The sequence below is a fragment of the Pelobates fuscus genome, chromosome 1 (assembly GCF_036172605.1).
Source record: "Pelobates fuscus isolate aPelFus1 chromosome 1, aPelFus1.pri, whole genome shotgun sequence".
In the NCBI taxonomy this organism is placed as follows: domain Eukaryota; kingdom Metazoa; phylum Chordata; class Amphibia; order Anura; family Pelobatidae; genus Pelobates; species Pelobates fuscus.
This window is the reverse complement of record NC_086317.1, coordinates 129,370,932-129,384,988: the sequence shown is the minus strand read 5'-3', so window position 1 is coordinate 129,384,988 and position 14,057 is coordinate 129,370,932. Positions and strand designations below refer to the sequence as shown.

Sequence of the window (14,057 nt, the reverse complement as noted above, 5' to 3'; positions counted from 1 at the left end):
AGACAAGCATTATTGTTATGCTATAGGTATCAATGGGAAAAATGGTGCTTATTTCCAACTTGTGGAACTGCCATGAATGCAACTCTGTGCCTATTTATGGTGTAAAAATTCCCTGGACCCTCCATTAAAATAGCCTTGCAAATAAATGACAGTTGACTAACACAGACAGTAACGTGAGTTTACAAAGTTCTCTGAGGAACAGAGTTTTGTAGAAAAGTCGACGAAGATGGGATTCGATCCCATGCGTGCAGAGCACAATGGATTAGCAGTCCATCGCCTTAACCACTCGGCCACCTCGTCTGACAGTGGCGCACGCATGCTGTTAGACGCAGTCGGTGAAGTGCACGGTGGCTGTATCTCTAATTTGTGTTATTTTTACAGTTACAGATTGGGGATGATAATAATGTGAATTTTTGTTTGTGTTAGTTGTTTTTAAGACAAGCCTTAGTGTTATGCACTACACATCGGGGGGAAAAATGTGTGCTTTTTTCCTGTCGATTTTGCCGTCAAGTGTCAGGGCAAATTGGTTCTCTTTGCCGAGGTGAGGAAAAGACATGGTGTGCTCTTGTTTTCTGGACTCAATCAAAATAATTTTGATTTGAGCTCTAATTTGCGTTATTTTTACAGTTACAGATTGGGGATGATAATAATGTGAATTTTTGTTTGAATAAGTTGTTTTTAAGACAAGCATTATTGTTATGCTATAGGTATCAATGGGAAAAATGGTGCTTATTTCCAACTTGTGGAACTGCCATGAATGCGACTCTGCGCCTATTTATGGTGTAAAAATTCCCTGGACCCTCCATTAAAATAGCCTTGCAAATAAATGACAGTTGACTAACACAGACAGTAACGTGAGTTTACAAAGTTCTCTGAGGAACAGAGTTTTGTAGAAAAGTCGACAAAGATGGGATTCGAACCCATGCGTGCAGAGCACAATGGATTAGCAGTCCATCGCCTTAACCACTCGGCCACCTCGTCTGACAGTGGCGCACGCATGCTGTTAGACGCAGTCGGTGAAGTGCACGGTGGCCGTATCTCTAATTTGTGTTATTTTTACAGTTACAGATTGGGGATGATAATAATGTGAATTTTTGTTTGTGTTAGTTGTTTTTAAGACAAGCCTTAGTGTTATGCACTACACATCGGGGGGAAAAATGTGTGCTTTTTTCCTGTCGATTTTGCCGTCAAGTGTCAGGGCAAATTGGTTCTCTTTGCCGAGGTGAGGAAAAGACATGGTGTGCTCTTGTTTTCTGGACTCAATTAAAATAATTTTGATTTGAGCTCTAATTTGCGTTATTTTTACAGTTACAGATTGGGGATGATAATAATGTGAATTTTTGTTTGAATAAGTTGTTTTTAAGACAAGCATTATTGTTATGCTATAGGTATCAATGGGAAAAATGGTGCTTATTTCCAACTTGTGGAACTGCCATGAATGCGACTCTGCGCCTATTTATGGTGTAAAAATTCCCTGGACCCTCCATTAAAATAGCCTTGCAAATAAATGACAGTTGACTAACACAGACAGTAACGTGAGTTTACAAAGTTCTCTGAGGAACAGAGTTTTGTAGAAAAGTCGACGAAGATGGGATTCTAACCCATGCATGCAGAGCACAATGGATTAGCAGTCCATCGCCTTAACCACTCGGCCACCTCGTCTGACAATGGCACACGCATGCTGTTAGACGCAGTCGGTGAAGTGCACGGTGGCCGTATCTCTAATTTGTGTTATTTTTACAGTTACAGATTGGGGATGATAATAATGTGAATTTTTGTTTGTGTTAGTTGTTTTTAAGACAAGCCTTAGTGTTATGCACTACACATCGGGGGGAAAAATGTGTGCTTTTTTCCTGTCGATTTTGCCGTCAAGTGTCAGGGCAAATTGGTTCTCTTTGCCGAGGTGAGGAAAAGACAGGGTGTGCTCTTGTTTTCTGGACTCAATCAAAATAATTTTGATTTGAGCTCTAATTTGCGTTATTTTTACAGTTACAGATTGGGGATGATAATAATGTGAATTTTTGTTTGAATAAGTTGTTTTTAAGACAAGCATTATTGTTATGCTATAGGTATCAATGGGAAAAATGGTGCTTATTTCCAACTTGTGGAACTGCCATGAATGCAACTCTGTGCCTATTTATGGTGTAAAAATTCCCTGGACCCTCCATTAAAATAGCCTTGCAAATAAATGACAGTTGACTAACACAGACAGTAACGTGAGTTTACAAAGTTCTCTGAGGAACAGAGTTTTGTAGAAAAGTCGACAAAGATGGGATTCGAACCCATGCGTGCAGAGCACAATGGATTAGCAGTCCATCGCCTTAACCACTCGGCCACCTCGTCTGACAGTGGCGCACGCATGCTGTTAGACGCAGTCGGTGAAGTGCACGGTGGCCGTATCTCTAATTTGTGTTATTTTTACAGTTACAGATTGGGGATGATAATAATGTGAATTTTTGTTTGTGTTAGTTGTTTTTAAGACAAGCCTTAGTGTTATGCACTACACATCGGGGGGAAAAATGTGTGCTTTTTTCCTGTCGATTTTGCCGTCAAGTGTCAGGGCAAATTGGTTCTCTTTGCCGAGGTGAGGAAAAGACATGGTGTGCTCTTGTTTTCTGGACTCAATTAAAATAATTTTGATTTGAGCTCTAATTTGCGTTATTTTTACAGTTACAGATTGGGGATGATAATAATGTGAATTTTTGTTTGAATAAGTTGTTTTTAAGACAAGCATTATTGTTATGCTATAGGTATCAATGGGAAAAATGGTGCTTATTTCCAACTTGTGGAACTGCCATGAATGCGACTCTGCGCCTATTTATGGTGTAAAAATTCCCTGGACCCTCCATTAAAATAGCCTTGCAAATAAATGACAGTTGACTAACACAGACAGTAACGTGAGTTTACAAAGTTCTCTGAGGAACAGAGTTTTGTAGAAAAGTCGACGAAGATGGGATTCTAACCCATGCATGCAGAGCACAATGGATTAGCAGTCCATCGCCTTAACCACTCGGCCACCTCGTCTGACAATGGCACACGCATGCTGTTAGACGCAGTCGGTGAAGTGCACGGTGGCCGTATCTCTAATTTGTGTTATTTTTACAGTTACAGATTGGGGATGATAATAATGTGAATTTTTGTTTGTGTTAGTTGTTTTTAAGACAAGCCTTAGTGTTATGCACTACACATCGGGGGGAAAAATGTGTGCTTTTTTCCTGTCGATTTTGCCGTCAAGTGTCAGGGCAAATTGGTTCTCTTTGCCGAGGTGAGGAAAAGACAGGGTGTGCTCTTGTTTTCTGGACTCAATCAAAATAATTTTGATTTGAGCTCTAATTTGCGTTATTTTTACAGTTACAGATTGGGGATGATAATAATGTGAATTTTTGTTTGAATAAGTTGTTTTTAAGACAAGCATTATTGTTATGCTATAGGTATCAATGGGAAAAATGGTGCTTATTTCCAACTTGTGGAACTGCCATGAATGCAACTCTGTGCCTATTTATGGTGTAAAAATTCCCTGGACCCTCCATTAAAATAGCCTTGCAAATAAATGACAGTTGACTAACACAGACAGTAACGTGAGTTTACAAAGTTCTCTGAGGAACAGAGTTTTGTAAAAAAGTCGACGAAGATGGGATTCGAACCCATGCGTGCAGAGCACAATGGATTAGCAGTCCATCGCCTTAACCACTCGGCCACCTCGTCTGACAGTGGCGCACGCATGCTGTTAGACGCAGTCGGTGAAGTGCACGGTGGCTGTATCTCTAATTTGTGTTATTTTTACAGTTACAGATTGGGGATGATAATAATGTGAATTTTTGTTTGTGTTAGTTGTTTTTAAGACAAGCCTTAGTGTTATGCACTACACATCGGGGGGAAAAATGTGTGCTTTTTTCCTGTCGATTTTGCCGTCAAGTGTCAGGGCAAATTGGTTCTCTTTGCCGAGGTGAGGAAAAGACATGGTGTGCTCTTGTTTTCTGGACTCAATCAAAATAATTTTGATTTGAGCTCTAATTTGCGTTATTTTTACAGTTACAGATTGGGGATGATAATAATGTGAATTTTTGTTGGAATAAGTTGTTTTTAAGACAAGCATTATTGTTATGCTATAGGTATCAATGGGAAAAATGGTGCTTATTTCCAACTTGTGGAACTGCCATGAATGCGACTCTGCGCCTATTTATGGTGTAAAAATTCCCTGGACCCTCCATTAAAATAGCCTTGCAAATAAATGACAGTTGACTAACACAGACAGTAACGTGAGTTTACAAAGTTCTCTGAGGAACAGAGTTTTGTAGAAAAGTCGACAAAGATGGGATTCGAACCCATGCGTGCAGAGCACAATGGATTAGCAGTCCATCGCCTTAACCACTCGGCCACCTCGTCTGACAGTGGCGCACGCATGCTGTTTGACGCAGTCGGTGAAGTGCACGGTGGCCGTATCTCTAATTTGTGTTATTTTTACAGTTACAGATTGGGGATGATAATAATGTGAATTTTTGTTTGTGTTAGTTGTTTTTAAGACAAGCCTTAGTGTTATGCACTACACATCGGGGGGAAAAATGTGTGCTTTTTTCCTGTCGATTTTGCCGTCAAGTGTCAGGGCAAATTGGTTCTCTTTGCCGAGGTGAGGAAAAGACATGGTGTGCTCTTGTTTTCTGGACTCAATCAAAATAATTTTCATTTGAGCTCTAATTTGCGTTATTTTTACAGTTACAGATTGGGGATGATAATAATTTGAATAAGTTGTTTTTAAGACAAGCATTATTGTTATGCTATAGGTATCAATGGGAAAAATGGTGCTTATTTCCAACTTGTGGAACTGCCATGAATGCGACTCTGTGCCTATTTATGGTGTAACAATTCCCTTTACCCTCCATTAAAATAGCCTTGCAAATAAATGATAGTTGACTAACACAGACAGTAACGTGAGTTTACAAAGTTCTCTGAGGAACAGAGTTTTGTAGAAAAGTCGACGAAGATGGGATTCTAACCCATGCATGCAGAGCACAATGGATTAGCAGTCCATCGCCTTAACCACTCGGCCACCTCGTCTGACAATGGCACACGCATGCTGTTAGACGCAGTCGGTGAAGTGCACGGTGGCCGTATCTCTAATTTGTGTTATTTTTACAGTTACAGATTGGGGATGATAATAATGTGAATTTTTGTTTGTGTTAGTTGTTTTTAAGACAAGCCTTAGTGTTATGCACTACACATCGGGGGGAAAAATGTGTGCTTTTTTCCTGTCGATTTTGCCGTCAAGTGTCAGGGCAAATTGGTTCTCTTTGCCGAGGTGAGGAAAAGACATGGTGTGCTCTTGTTTTCTGGACTCAATCAAAATAATTTTCATTTGAGCTCTAATTTGCGTTATTTTTACAGTTACAGATTGGGGATGATAATAATTTGAATAAGTTGTTTTTAAGACAAGCATTATTGTTATGCTATAGGTATCAATGGGAAAAATGGTGCTTATTTCCAACTTGTGGAACTGCCATGAATGCGACTCTGTGCCTATTTATGGTGTAACAATTCCCTTTACCCTCCATTAAAATAGCCTTGCAAATAAATGATAGTTGACTAACACAGACAGTAACGTGAGTTTACAAAGTTCTCTGAGGAACAGAGTTTTGTAGAAAAGTCGACGAAGATGGGATTCGAACCCATGCGTGCAGAGCACAATGGATTAGCAGTCCATCGCCTTAACCACTCGGCCACCTCGTCTGACAGTGGCGCACGCATGCTGTTTGACGCAGTCGGTGAAGTGCACGGTGGCCGTATCTCTAATTTGTGTTATTTTTACAGTTACAGATTGGGGATGATAATAATGTGAATTTTTGTTTGTGTTAGTTGTTTTTAAGACAAGCCTTAGTGTTATGCACTACACATCGGGGGGAAAAATGTGTGCTTTTTTCCTGTCGATTTTGCCGTCAAGTGTCAGGGCAAATTGGTTCTCTTTGCCGAGGTGAGGAAAAGACATGGTGTGCTCTTGTTTTCTGGACTCAATCAAAATAATTTTCATTTGAGCTCTAATTTGCGTTATTTTTACAGTTACAGATTGGGGATGATAATAATTTGAATTTTTGTTTGAATAAGTTGTTTTTAAGACAAGCATTATTGTTATGCTATAGGTATCAATGGGAAAAATGGTGCTTATTTCCAACTTGTGGAACTGCCATGAATGCGACTCTGTGCCTATTTATGGTGTAACAATTCCCTTTACCCTCCATTAAAATAGCCTTGCAAATAAATGATAGTTGACTAACACAGACAGTAACGTGAGTTTACAAAGTTCTCTGAGGAACAGAGTTTTGTAGAAAAGTCGACGAAGATGGGATTCTAACCCATGCATGCAGAGCACAATGGATTAGCAGTCCATCGCCTTAACCACTCGGCCACCTCGTCTGACAATGGCGCACGCATGCTGTTAGACGCAGTCGGTGAAGTGCACGGTGGCCGTATCTCTTATTTGTGTTATTTTTACAGTTACAGATTGGGGATGATAATAATGTGAATTTTTGTTTGTGTTAGTTGTTTTTAAGACAAGCCTTAGTGTTATGCACTACACATCGGGGGGAACAATGTGTGCTTTTTTCCTGTCGATTTTGCCGTCAAGTGTCAGGGCAAATTGGTTCTCTTTGCCGAGGTGAGGAAAAGACATGGTGTGCTCTTGTTTTCTGGACTCAATCAAAATAATTTTGATTTGAGCTCTAATTTGCGTTATTTTTACAGTTACAGATTGGGGATGATAATAATGTGAATTTTTGTTTGAATAAGTTGTTTTTAAGACAAGCATTATTGTTATGCTATAGGTATCAATGGGAAAAATGGTGCTTATTTCCAACTTGTGGAACTGCCATGAATGCGACTCTGTGCCTATTTATGGTGTAAAAATTCCCTGGACCCTCCATTAAAATAGCCTTGCAAATAAATGACAGTTGACTAACACAGACAGTAACGTAAGTTTACAAAGTTCTCGGAGGAACAGAGTTTTGTAGAAAAGTCGACGAAGATGGGATTGGAACTCATGCGTGCAGAGCACAATGGATTAGCAGTTCATCGCCTTAACCACTCGGCCACATCGTCTGACAGCGGCGCACGCATGCTGTTAGACGCAGTCGGTGAAGTGCACGGTGGCTGTATCTCTAATTTGTGTTATTTTTACAGTTACAGATTGGGGATGATAATAATGTGAATTTTTGTTTGTGTTAGTTGTTTTTAAGACAAGCCTTAGTGTTATGCACTACACATCGGGGGGAAAAATGTGTGCTTTTTTCCTGTCGATTTTGCCGTCAAGTGTCAGGGCAAATTGGTTCTCTTTGCCGAGGTGAGGAAAAGACATGGTGTGCTCTTGTTTTCTGGACTCAATCAAAATAATTTTGATTTGAGCTCTAATTTGCGTTATTTTTACAGTTACAGATTGGGGATGATAATAATGTGAATTTTTGTTTGAATAAGTTGTTTTTAAGACAAGCATTATTGTTATGCTATAGGTATCAATGGGAAAAATGGTGCTTATTTCCAACTTGTGGAACTGCCATGAATGCGACTCTGTGCCTATTTATGGTGTAAAAATTCCCTGGACCCTCCATTAAAATAGCCTTGCAAATAAATGACAGTTGACTAACACAGACAGTAACGTAAGTTTACAAAGTTCTCGGAGGAACAGAGTTTTGTAGAAAAGTCGACGAAGATGGGATTGGAACTCATGCGTGCAGAGCACAATGGATTAGCAGTCCATCGCCTTAACCACTCGGCCACATCGTCTGACAGCGGCGCACGCATGCTGTTAGACGCAGTCGGTGAAGTGCACGGTGGCTGTATCTCTAATTTGTGTTATTTTTACAGTTACAGATTGGGGATGATAATAATGTGAATTTTTGTTTGTGTTAGTTGTTTTTAAGACAAGCCTTAGTGTTATGCACTACACATCGGGGGGAAAAATGTGTGCTTTTTTCCTGTCGATTTTGCCGTCAAGTGTCAGGGCAAATTGGTTCTCTTTGCCGAGGTGAGGAAAAGACATGGTGTGCTCTTGTTTTCTGGACTCCATCAAAATAATTTTGATTTGAGCTCTAATTTGCGTTATTTTTACAGTTACAGATTGGGGATGATAATAATGTGAATTTTTGTTTGAATAAGTTGTTTTTAAGGCAAGCATTATTGTTATGCTATAGGTATCAATGGGAAAAATGGTGCTTATTTCCAACTTGTGGAACTGCCATGAATGCAACTCTGTGCCTATTTATGGTGTAAAAATTCCCTGGACCCTCCATTAAAATAGCCTTGCAAATAAATGACAGTTGACTAACACAGACAGTAACGTGAGTTTACAAAGTTCTCTGAGGAACAGAGTTTTGTAGAAAAGTCGACGAAGATGGGATTCGAACCCATGCGTGCAGAGCACAATGGATTAGCAGTCCATCGCCTTAACCACTCGGCCACCTCGTCTGACAGTGGCGCACGCATGCTGTTAGACGCAGTCGGTGAAGTGCACGGTGGCTGTATCTCTAATTTGTGTTATTTTTACAGTTACAGATTGGGGATGATAATAATGTGAATTTTTGTTTGTGTTAGTTGTTTTTAAGACAAGCCTTAGTGTAATGCACTACACATCGGGGGGAAAAATGTGTGCTTTTTTCCTGTCGATTTTGCCGTCAAGTGTCAGGGCAAATTGGTTCTCTTTGCCGAGGTGAGGAAAAGACATGGTGTGCTCTTGTTTTCTGGACTCAATCAAAATAATTTTGATTTGAGCTCTAATTTGCGTTATTTTTACAGTTACAGATTGGGGATGATAATAATGTGAATTTTTGTTTGAATAAGTTGTTTTTAAGACAAGCATTATTGTTATGCTATAGGTATCAATGAGAAAAATGGTGCTTATTTCCAACTTGTGGAACTGCCATGAATGCGACTCTGTGCCTATTTATGGTGTAAAAATTCCCTGGACCCTCCATTAAAATAGCCTTGCAAATAAATGACAGTTGACTAACACAGACAGTAACGTAAGTTTACAAAGTTCTCGGAGGAACAGAGTTTTGTAGAAAAGTCGACGAAGATGGGATTGGAACTCATGCGTGCAGAGCACAATGGATTAGCAGTTCATCGCCTTAACCACTCGGCCACATCGTCTGACAGCGGCGCACGCATGCTGTTAGACGCAGTCGGTGAAGTGCACGGTGGCTGTATCTCTAATTTGTGTTATTTTTACAGTTACAGATTGGGGATGATAATAATGTGAATTTTTGTTTGTGTTAGTTGTTTTTAAGACAAGCCTTAGTGTTATGCACTACACATCGGGGGGAAAAATGTGTGCTTTTTTCCTGTCGATTTTGCCGTCAAGTGTCAGGGCAAATTGGTTCTCTTTGCCGAGGTGAGGAAAAGACATGGTGTGCTCTTGTTTTCTGGACTCAATCAAAATAATTTTGATTTGAGCTCTAATTTGCGTTATTTTTACAGTTACAGATTGGGGATGATAATAATGTGAATTTTTGTTTGAATAAGTTGTTTTTAAGACAAGCATTATTGTTATGCTATAGGTATCAATGGGAAAAATGGTGCTTATTTCCAACTTGTGGAACTGCCATGAATGCGACTCTGTGCCTATTTATGGTGTAAAAATTCCCTGGACCCTCCATTAAAATAGCCTTGCAAATAAATGACAGTTGACTAACACAGACAGTAACGTAAGTTTACAAAGTTCTCGGAGGAACAGAGTTTTGTAGAAAAGTCGACGAAGATGGGATTGGAACTCATGCGTGCAGAGCACAATGGATTAGCAGTCCATCGCCTTAACCACTCGGCCACATCGTCTGACAGCGGCGCACGCATGCTGTTAGACGCAGTCGGTGAAGTGCACGGTGGCTGTATCTCTAATTTGTGTTATTTTTACAGTTACAGATTGGGGATGATAATAATGTGAATTTTTGTTTGTGTTAGTTGTTTTTAAGACAAGCCTTAGTGTTATGCACTACACATCGGGGGGAAAAATGTGTGCTTTTTTCCTGTCGATTTTGCCGTCAAGTGTCAGGGCAAATTGGTTCTCTTTGCCGAGGTGAGGAAAAGACATGGTGTGCTCTTGTTTTCTGGACTCCATCAAAATAATTTTGATTTGAGCTCTAATTTGCGTTATTTTTACAGTTACAGATTGGGGATGATAATAATGTGAATTTTTGTTTGAATAAGTTGTTTTTAAGGCAAGCATTATTGTTATGCTATAGGTATCAATGGGAAAAATGGTGCTTATTTCCAACTTGTGGAACTGCCATGAATGCAACTCTGTGCCTATTTATGGTGTAAAAATTCCCTGGACCCTCCATTAAAATAGCCTTGCAAATAAATGACAGTTGACTAACACAGACAGTAACGTGAGTTTACAAAGTTCTCTGAGGAACAGAGTTTTGTAGAAAAGTCGACGAAGATGGGATTCGAACCCATGCGTGCAGAGCACAATGGATTAGCAGTCCATCGCCTTAACCACTCGGCCACCTCGTCTGACAGTGGCGCACGCATGCTGTTAGACGCAGTCGGTGAAGTGCACGGTGGCTGTATCTCTAATTTGTGTTATTTTTACAGTTACAGATTGGGGATGATAATAATGTGAATTTTTGTTTGTGTTAGTTGTTTTTAAGACAAGCCTTAGTGTTATGCACTACACATCGGGGGGAAAAATGTGTGCTTTTTTCCTGTCGATTTTGCCGTCAAGTGTCAGGGCAAATTGGTTCTCTTTGCCGAGGTGAGGAAAAGACATGGTGTGCTCTTGTTTTCTGGACTCAATCAAAATAATTTTGATTTGAGCTCTAATTTGCGTTATTTTTACAGTTACAGATTGGGGATGATAATAATGTGAATTTTTGTTTGAATAAGTTGTTTTTAAGACAAGCATTATTGTTATGCTATAGGTATCAATGAGAAAAATGGTGCTTATTTCCAACTTGTGGAACTGCCATGAATGCGACTCTGCGCCTATTTATGGTGTAAAAATTCCCTGGACCCTCCATTAAAATAGCCTTGCAAATAAATGACAGTTGACTAACACAGACAGTAACGTGAGTTTACAAAGTTCTCTGAGGAACAGAGTTTTGTAGAAAAGTCGACGAAGATGGGATTCGAACACATGCGTGCAGAGCACAATGGATTAGCAGTCCATCGCCTTAACCACTCGGCCACCTCGTCTGACAGTGGCGCACGCATGCTGTTTGACGCAGTCGGTGAAGTGCACGGTGGCCGTATCTCTAATTTGTGTTATTTTTACAGTTACAGATTGGGGATGATAATAATGTGAATTTTTGTTTGTGTTAGTTGTTTTTAAGACAAGCCTTAGTGTTATGCACTACACATCGGGGGGAAAAATGTGTGCTTTTTTTCCTGTCGATTTTGCCGTCAAGTGTCAGGGCAAATTGGTTCTCTTTGCCGAGGTGAGGAAAAGACATGGTGTGCTCTTGTTTTCTGGACTCAATCAAAATAATTTTGATTTGAGCTCTAATTTGCGTTATTTTTACAGTTACAGATTGGGGATGATAATAATGTGAATTTTTGTTTGAATAAGTTGTTTTTAAGACAAGCATTATTGTTATGCTATAGGTATCAATGGGAAAAATGGTGCTTATTTCCAACTTGTGGAACTGCCATGAATGCGACTCTGTGCCTATTTATGGTGTAACAATTCCCTGGACCCTCCATTAAAATTGCCTTGCAAATAAATGACAGTTGACTAACACACACAGTAACGTGAGTTTACAAAGTTCTCTGAGGAACAGGGTTCAGTAGAAAAGTCGACGAAGATGGGATTCGAACCCATGCGTGCAGAGCACAATGGATTAGCATGCCATCACCTTAACCACTCGGCCACCTCGTCTGACAGTGGCGCACGCATGCTGTTAGACGCAGTCGGTGAAGTGCACGGTGGCTGTATCTCTAATTTGTGTTATTTTTACAGTTACAGATTGGGGATGATAATAATGTGAATTTTTGTTTGTGTTAGTTGTTTTTAAGACAAGCCTTAGTGTTATGCACTACACATCGGGGGGAAAAATGTGTGCTTTTTTTCCTGTCGATTTTGCCGTCAAGTGTCAGGGCAAATTGGTTCTCTTTGCCGAGGTGAGGAAAAGACATGGTGTGCTCTTGTTTTCTGGACTCAATCAAAATAATTTTGATTTGAGCTCTAATTTGCGTTATTTTTACAGTTACAGATTGGGGATGATAATAATGTGAATTTTTGTTTGAATAAGTTGTTTTTAAGACAAGCATTATTGTTATGCTATAGGTATCAATGGGAAAAATGGTGCTTATTTCCAACTTGTGGAACTGCCATGAATGCGACTCTGTGCCTATTTATGGTGTAAAAATTCCCTGGACCCTCCATTAAAATAGCCTTGCAAATAAATTACGGTTGACTAACACAGACAGTAACGTGAGTTTACAAAGTTCTCTGAGGAACAGAGTTTTGTAGAAAAGTCGACGAAGATGGGATTCGAACCCATGCATTAGCAGTCCATCGCCTTAACCACTCGGCCACCTCGTCTGACAGTGGCGCACGCATGCTGTTTGACGCAGTCGGTGAAGTGCACGGTGGCCGTATCTCTAATTTGTGTTATTTTTACAGTTACAGATTGGGGATGATAATAATGTGAATTTTTGTTTGTGTTAGTTGTTTTTAAGACAAGCCTTAGTGTTATGCACTACACATCGGGGGGAAAAAATGTGTGCTTTTTTCCTGTCGATTTTGCCGTCAAGTGTCAAGGCAAATTGGTTCTCTTTGCCGAGGTGAGGAAAAGACATGGTGTGCTCTTGTTTTCTGGACTCAATCAAAATAATTTTGATTTGAGCTCTAATTTGCGTTATTTTTACAGTTACAGATTGGGGATGATAATAATGTGAATTTTTGTTTGAATAAGTTGTTTTTAAGACAAGCATTATTGTTATGCTATAGGTATCAATGGGAAAAATGGTGCTTATTTCCAACTTGTGGAACTGCCATGAATGCGACTCTGTGCCTATTTATGGTGTAAAAATTCCCTGGACCCTCCATTAAAATAGCCTTGCAAATAAATGACGGTTGACTAACACAGACAGTAACGTGAGTTTACAAAGTTCTCTGAGGAACATAGTTTTGTAGAAAAGTCGACGAAGATGGGATTCGAACCCATGCGTGCAGAGCACAATGGATTAGCAGTCCATCGCCTTAACCACTCGGCCACCTCGTCTGACAGTGGCGCACGCATGCTGTTTGACGCAGTCGGTGAAGTGCACGGTGGCCGTATCTCTAATTTGTGTTATTTTTACAGTTACAGATTGGGGATGATAATAATGTGAATTTTTGTTTGTGTTAGTTGTTTTTAAGACAAGCCTTAGTGTTATGCACTACACATCGGGGGGGAAAATGTGTGCTTTTTTCCTGTCGATTTTGCCGTCAAGTGTCAGGGCAAATTGGTTCTCTTTGCCGAGGTGAGGAAAAGACATGGTGTGCTCTTGTTTTCTGGACTCAATCAAAATAATTTTGATTTGAGCTCTAATTTGTGTTATTTTTACAGTTACAGATTGGGGATGATAATAATGTGAATTTTTGTTTGTGTTAGTTGTTTTTAAGACAAGCCTTAGTGTTATGCACTACACATCGGGGGGGAAAATGTGTGCTTTTTTCCTGTCGATTTTGCCGTCAAGTGTCAGGGCAAATTGGTTCTCTTTGCCGAGGTGAGGAAAAGACATGGTGTGCTCTTGTTTTCTGGACTCAATCAAAATAATTTTGATTTGAGCTCTAATTTGCGTTATTTTTACAGTTACAGATTGGGGATGATAATAATGTGAATTTTTGTTTGAATAAGTTGTTTTTAAGACAAGCATTATTGTTATGCTATAGGTATCAATGGGAAAAATGGTGCTTATTTCCAACTTGTGGAACTGCCATGAATGCGACTCTGTGCCTATTTATGGTGTAAAAATTCCCTGGACCCTCCATTAAAATAGCCTTGCAAATAAATGACGGTTGACTAACACAGACAGTAACGTGAGTTTACAAAGTTCTCTGAGGAACAGAGTTTTGTAGAAAAGTCAACGAAGAT

General features: G+C 39.8%; 8 non-coding genes across 8 annotated transcripts; all 8 read right to left on the bottom strand.

The window, feature by feature from the left end:
• Nucleotides 1–899: 899 nt before the first annotated feature.
• On the bottom strand, nt 900–981 carry TRNAS-GCU (transfer RNA serine (anticodon GCU)). Its single transcript has one exon. It is a non-coding gene; the product is annotated as a tRNA-Ser (tRNA).
• A 1,280-nt stretch (nt 982–2,261) lies between these two features.
• Nucleotides 2,262–2,343, bottom strand: TRNAS-GCU (transfer RNA serine (anticodon GCU)). The gene has a single exon. It is a non-coding gene; the product is annotated as a tRNA-Ser (tRNA).
• Nucleotides 2,344–3,623: 1,280 nt separating this feature from the next.
• Nucleotides 3,624–3,705, bottom strand: TRNAS-GCU (transfer RNA serine (anticodon GCU)). Its single transcript has one exon. It is a non-coding gene; the product is annotated as a tRNA-Ser (tRNA).
• A 599-nt stretch (nt 3,706–4,304) lies between these two features.
• TRNAS-GCU (transfer RNA serine (anticodon GCU)) lies at nt 4,305–4,386 on the bottom strand. Its single transcript has one exon. It is a non-coding gene; the product is annotated as a tRNA-Ser (tRNA).
• A 1,256-nt stretch (nt 4,387–5,642) lies between these two features.
• TRNAS-GCU (transfer RNA serine (anticodon GCU)) lies at nt 5,643–5,724 on the bottom strand. Its single transcript has one exon. It is a non-coding gene; the product is annotated as a tRNA-Ser (tRNA).
• Nucleotides 5,725–8,366: 2,642 nt separating this feature from the next.
• Nucleotides 8,367–8,448, bottom strand: TRNAS-GCU (transfer RNA serine (anticodon GCU)). The gene has a single exon. It is a non-coding gene; the product is annotated as a tRNA-Ser (tRNA).
• A 1,961-nt stretch (nt 8,449–10,409) lies between these two features.
• TRNAS-GCU (transfer RNA serine (anticodon GCU)) lies at nt 10,410–10,491 on the bottom strand. Its single transcript has one exon. It is a non-coding gene; the product is annotated as a tRNA-Ser (tRNA).
• Nucleotides 10,492–13,120: 2,629 nt separating this feature from the next.
• On the bottom strand, nt 13,121–13,202 carry TRNAS-GCU (transfer RNA serine (anticodon GCU)). The gene has a single exon. It is a non-coding gene; the product is annotated as a tRNA-Ser (tRNA).
• Nucleotides 13,203–14,057: the final 855 nt, after the last annotated feature.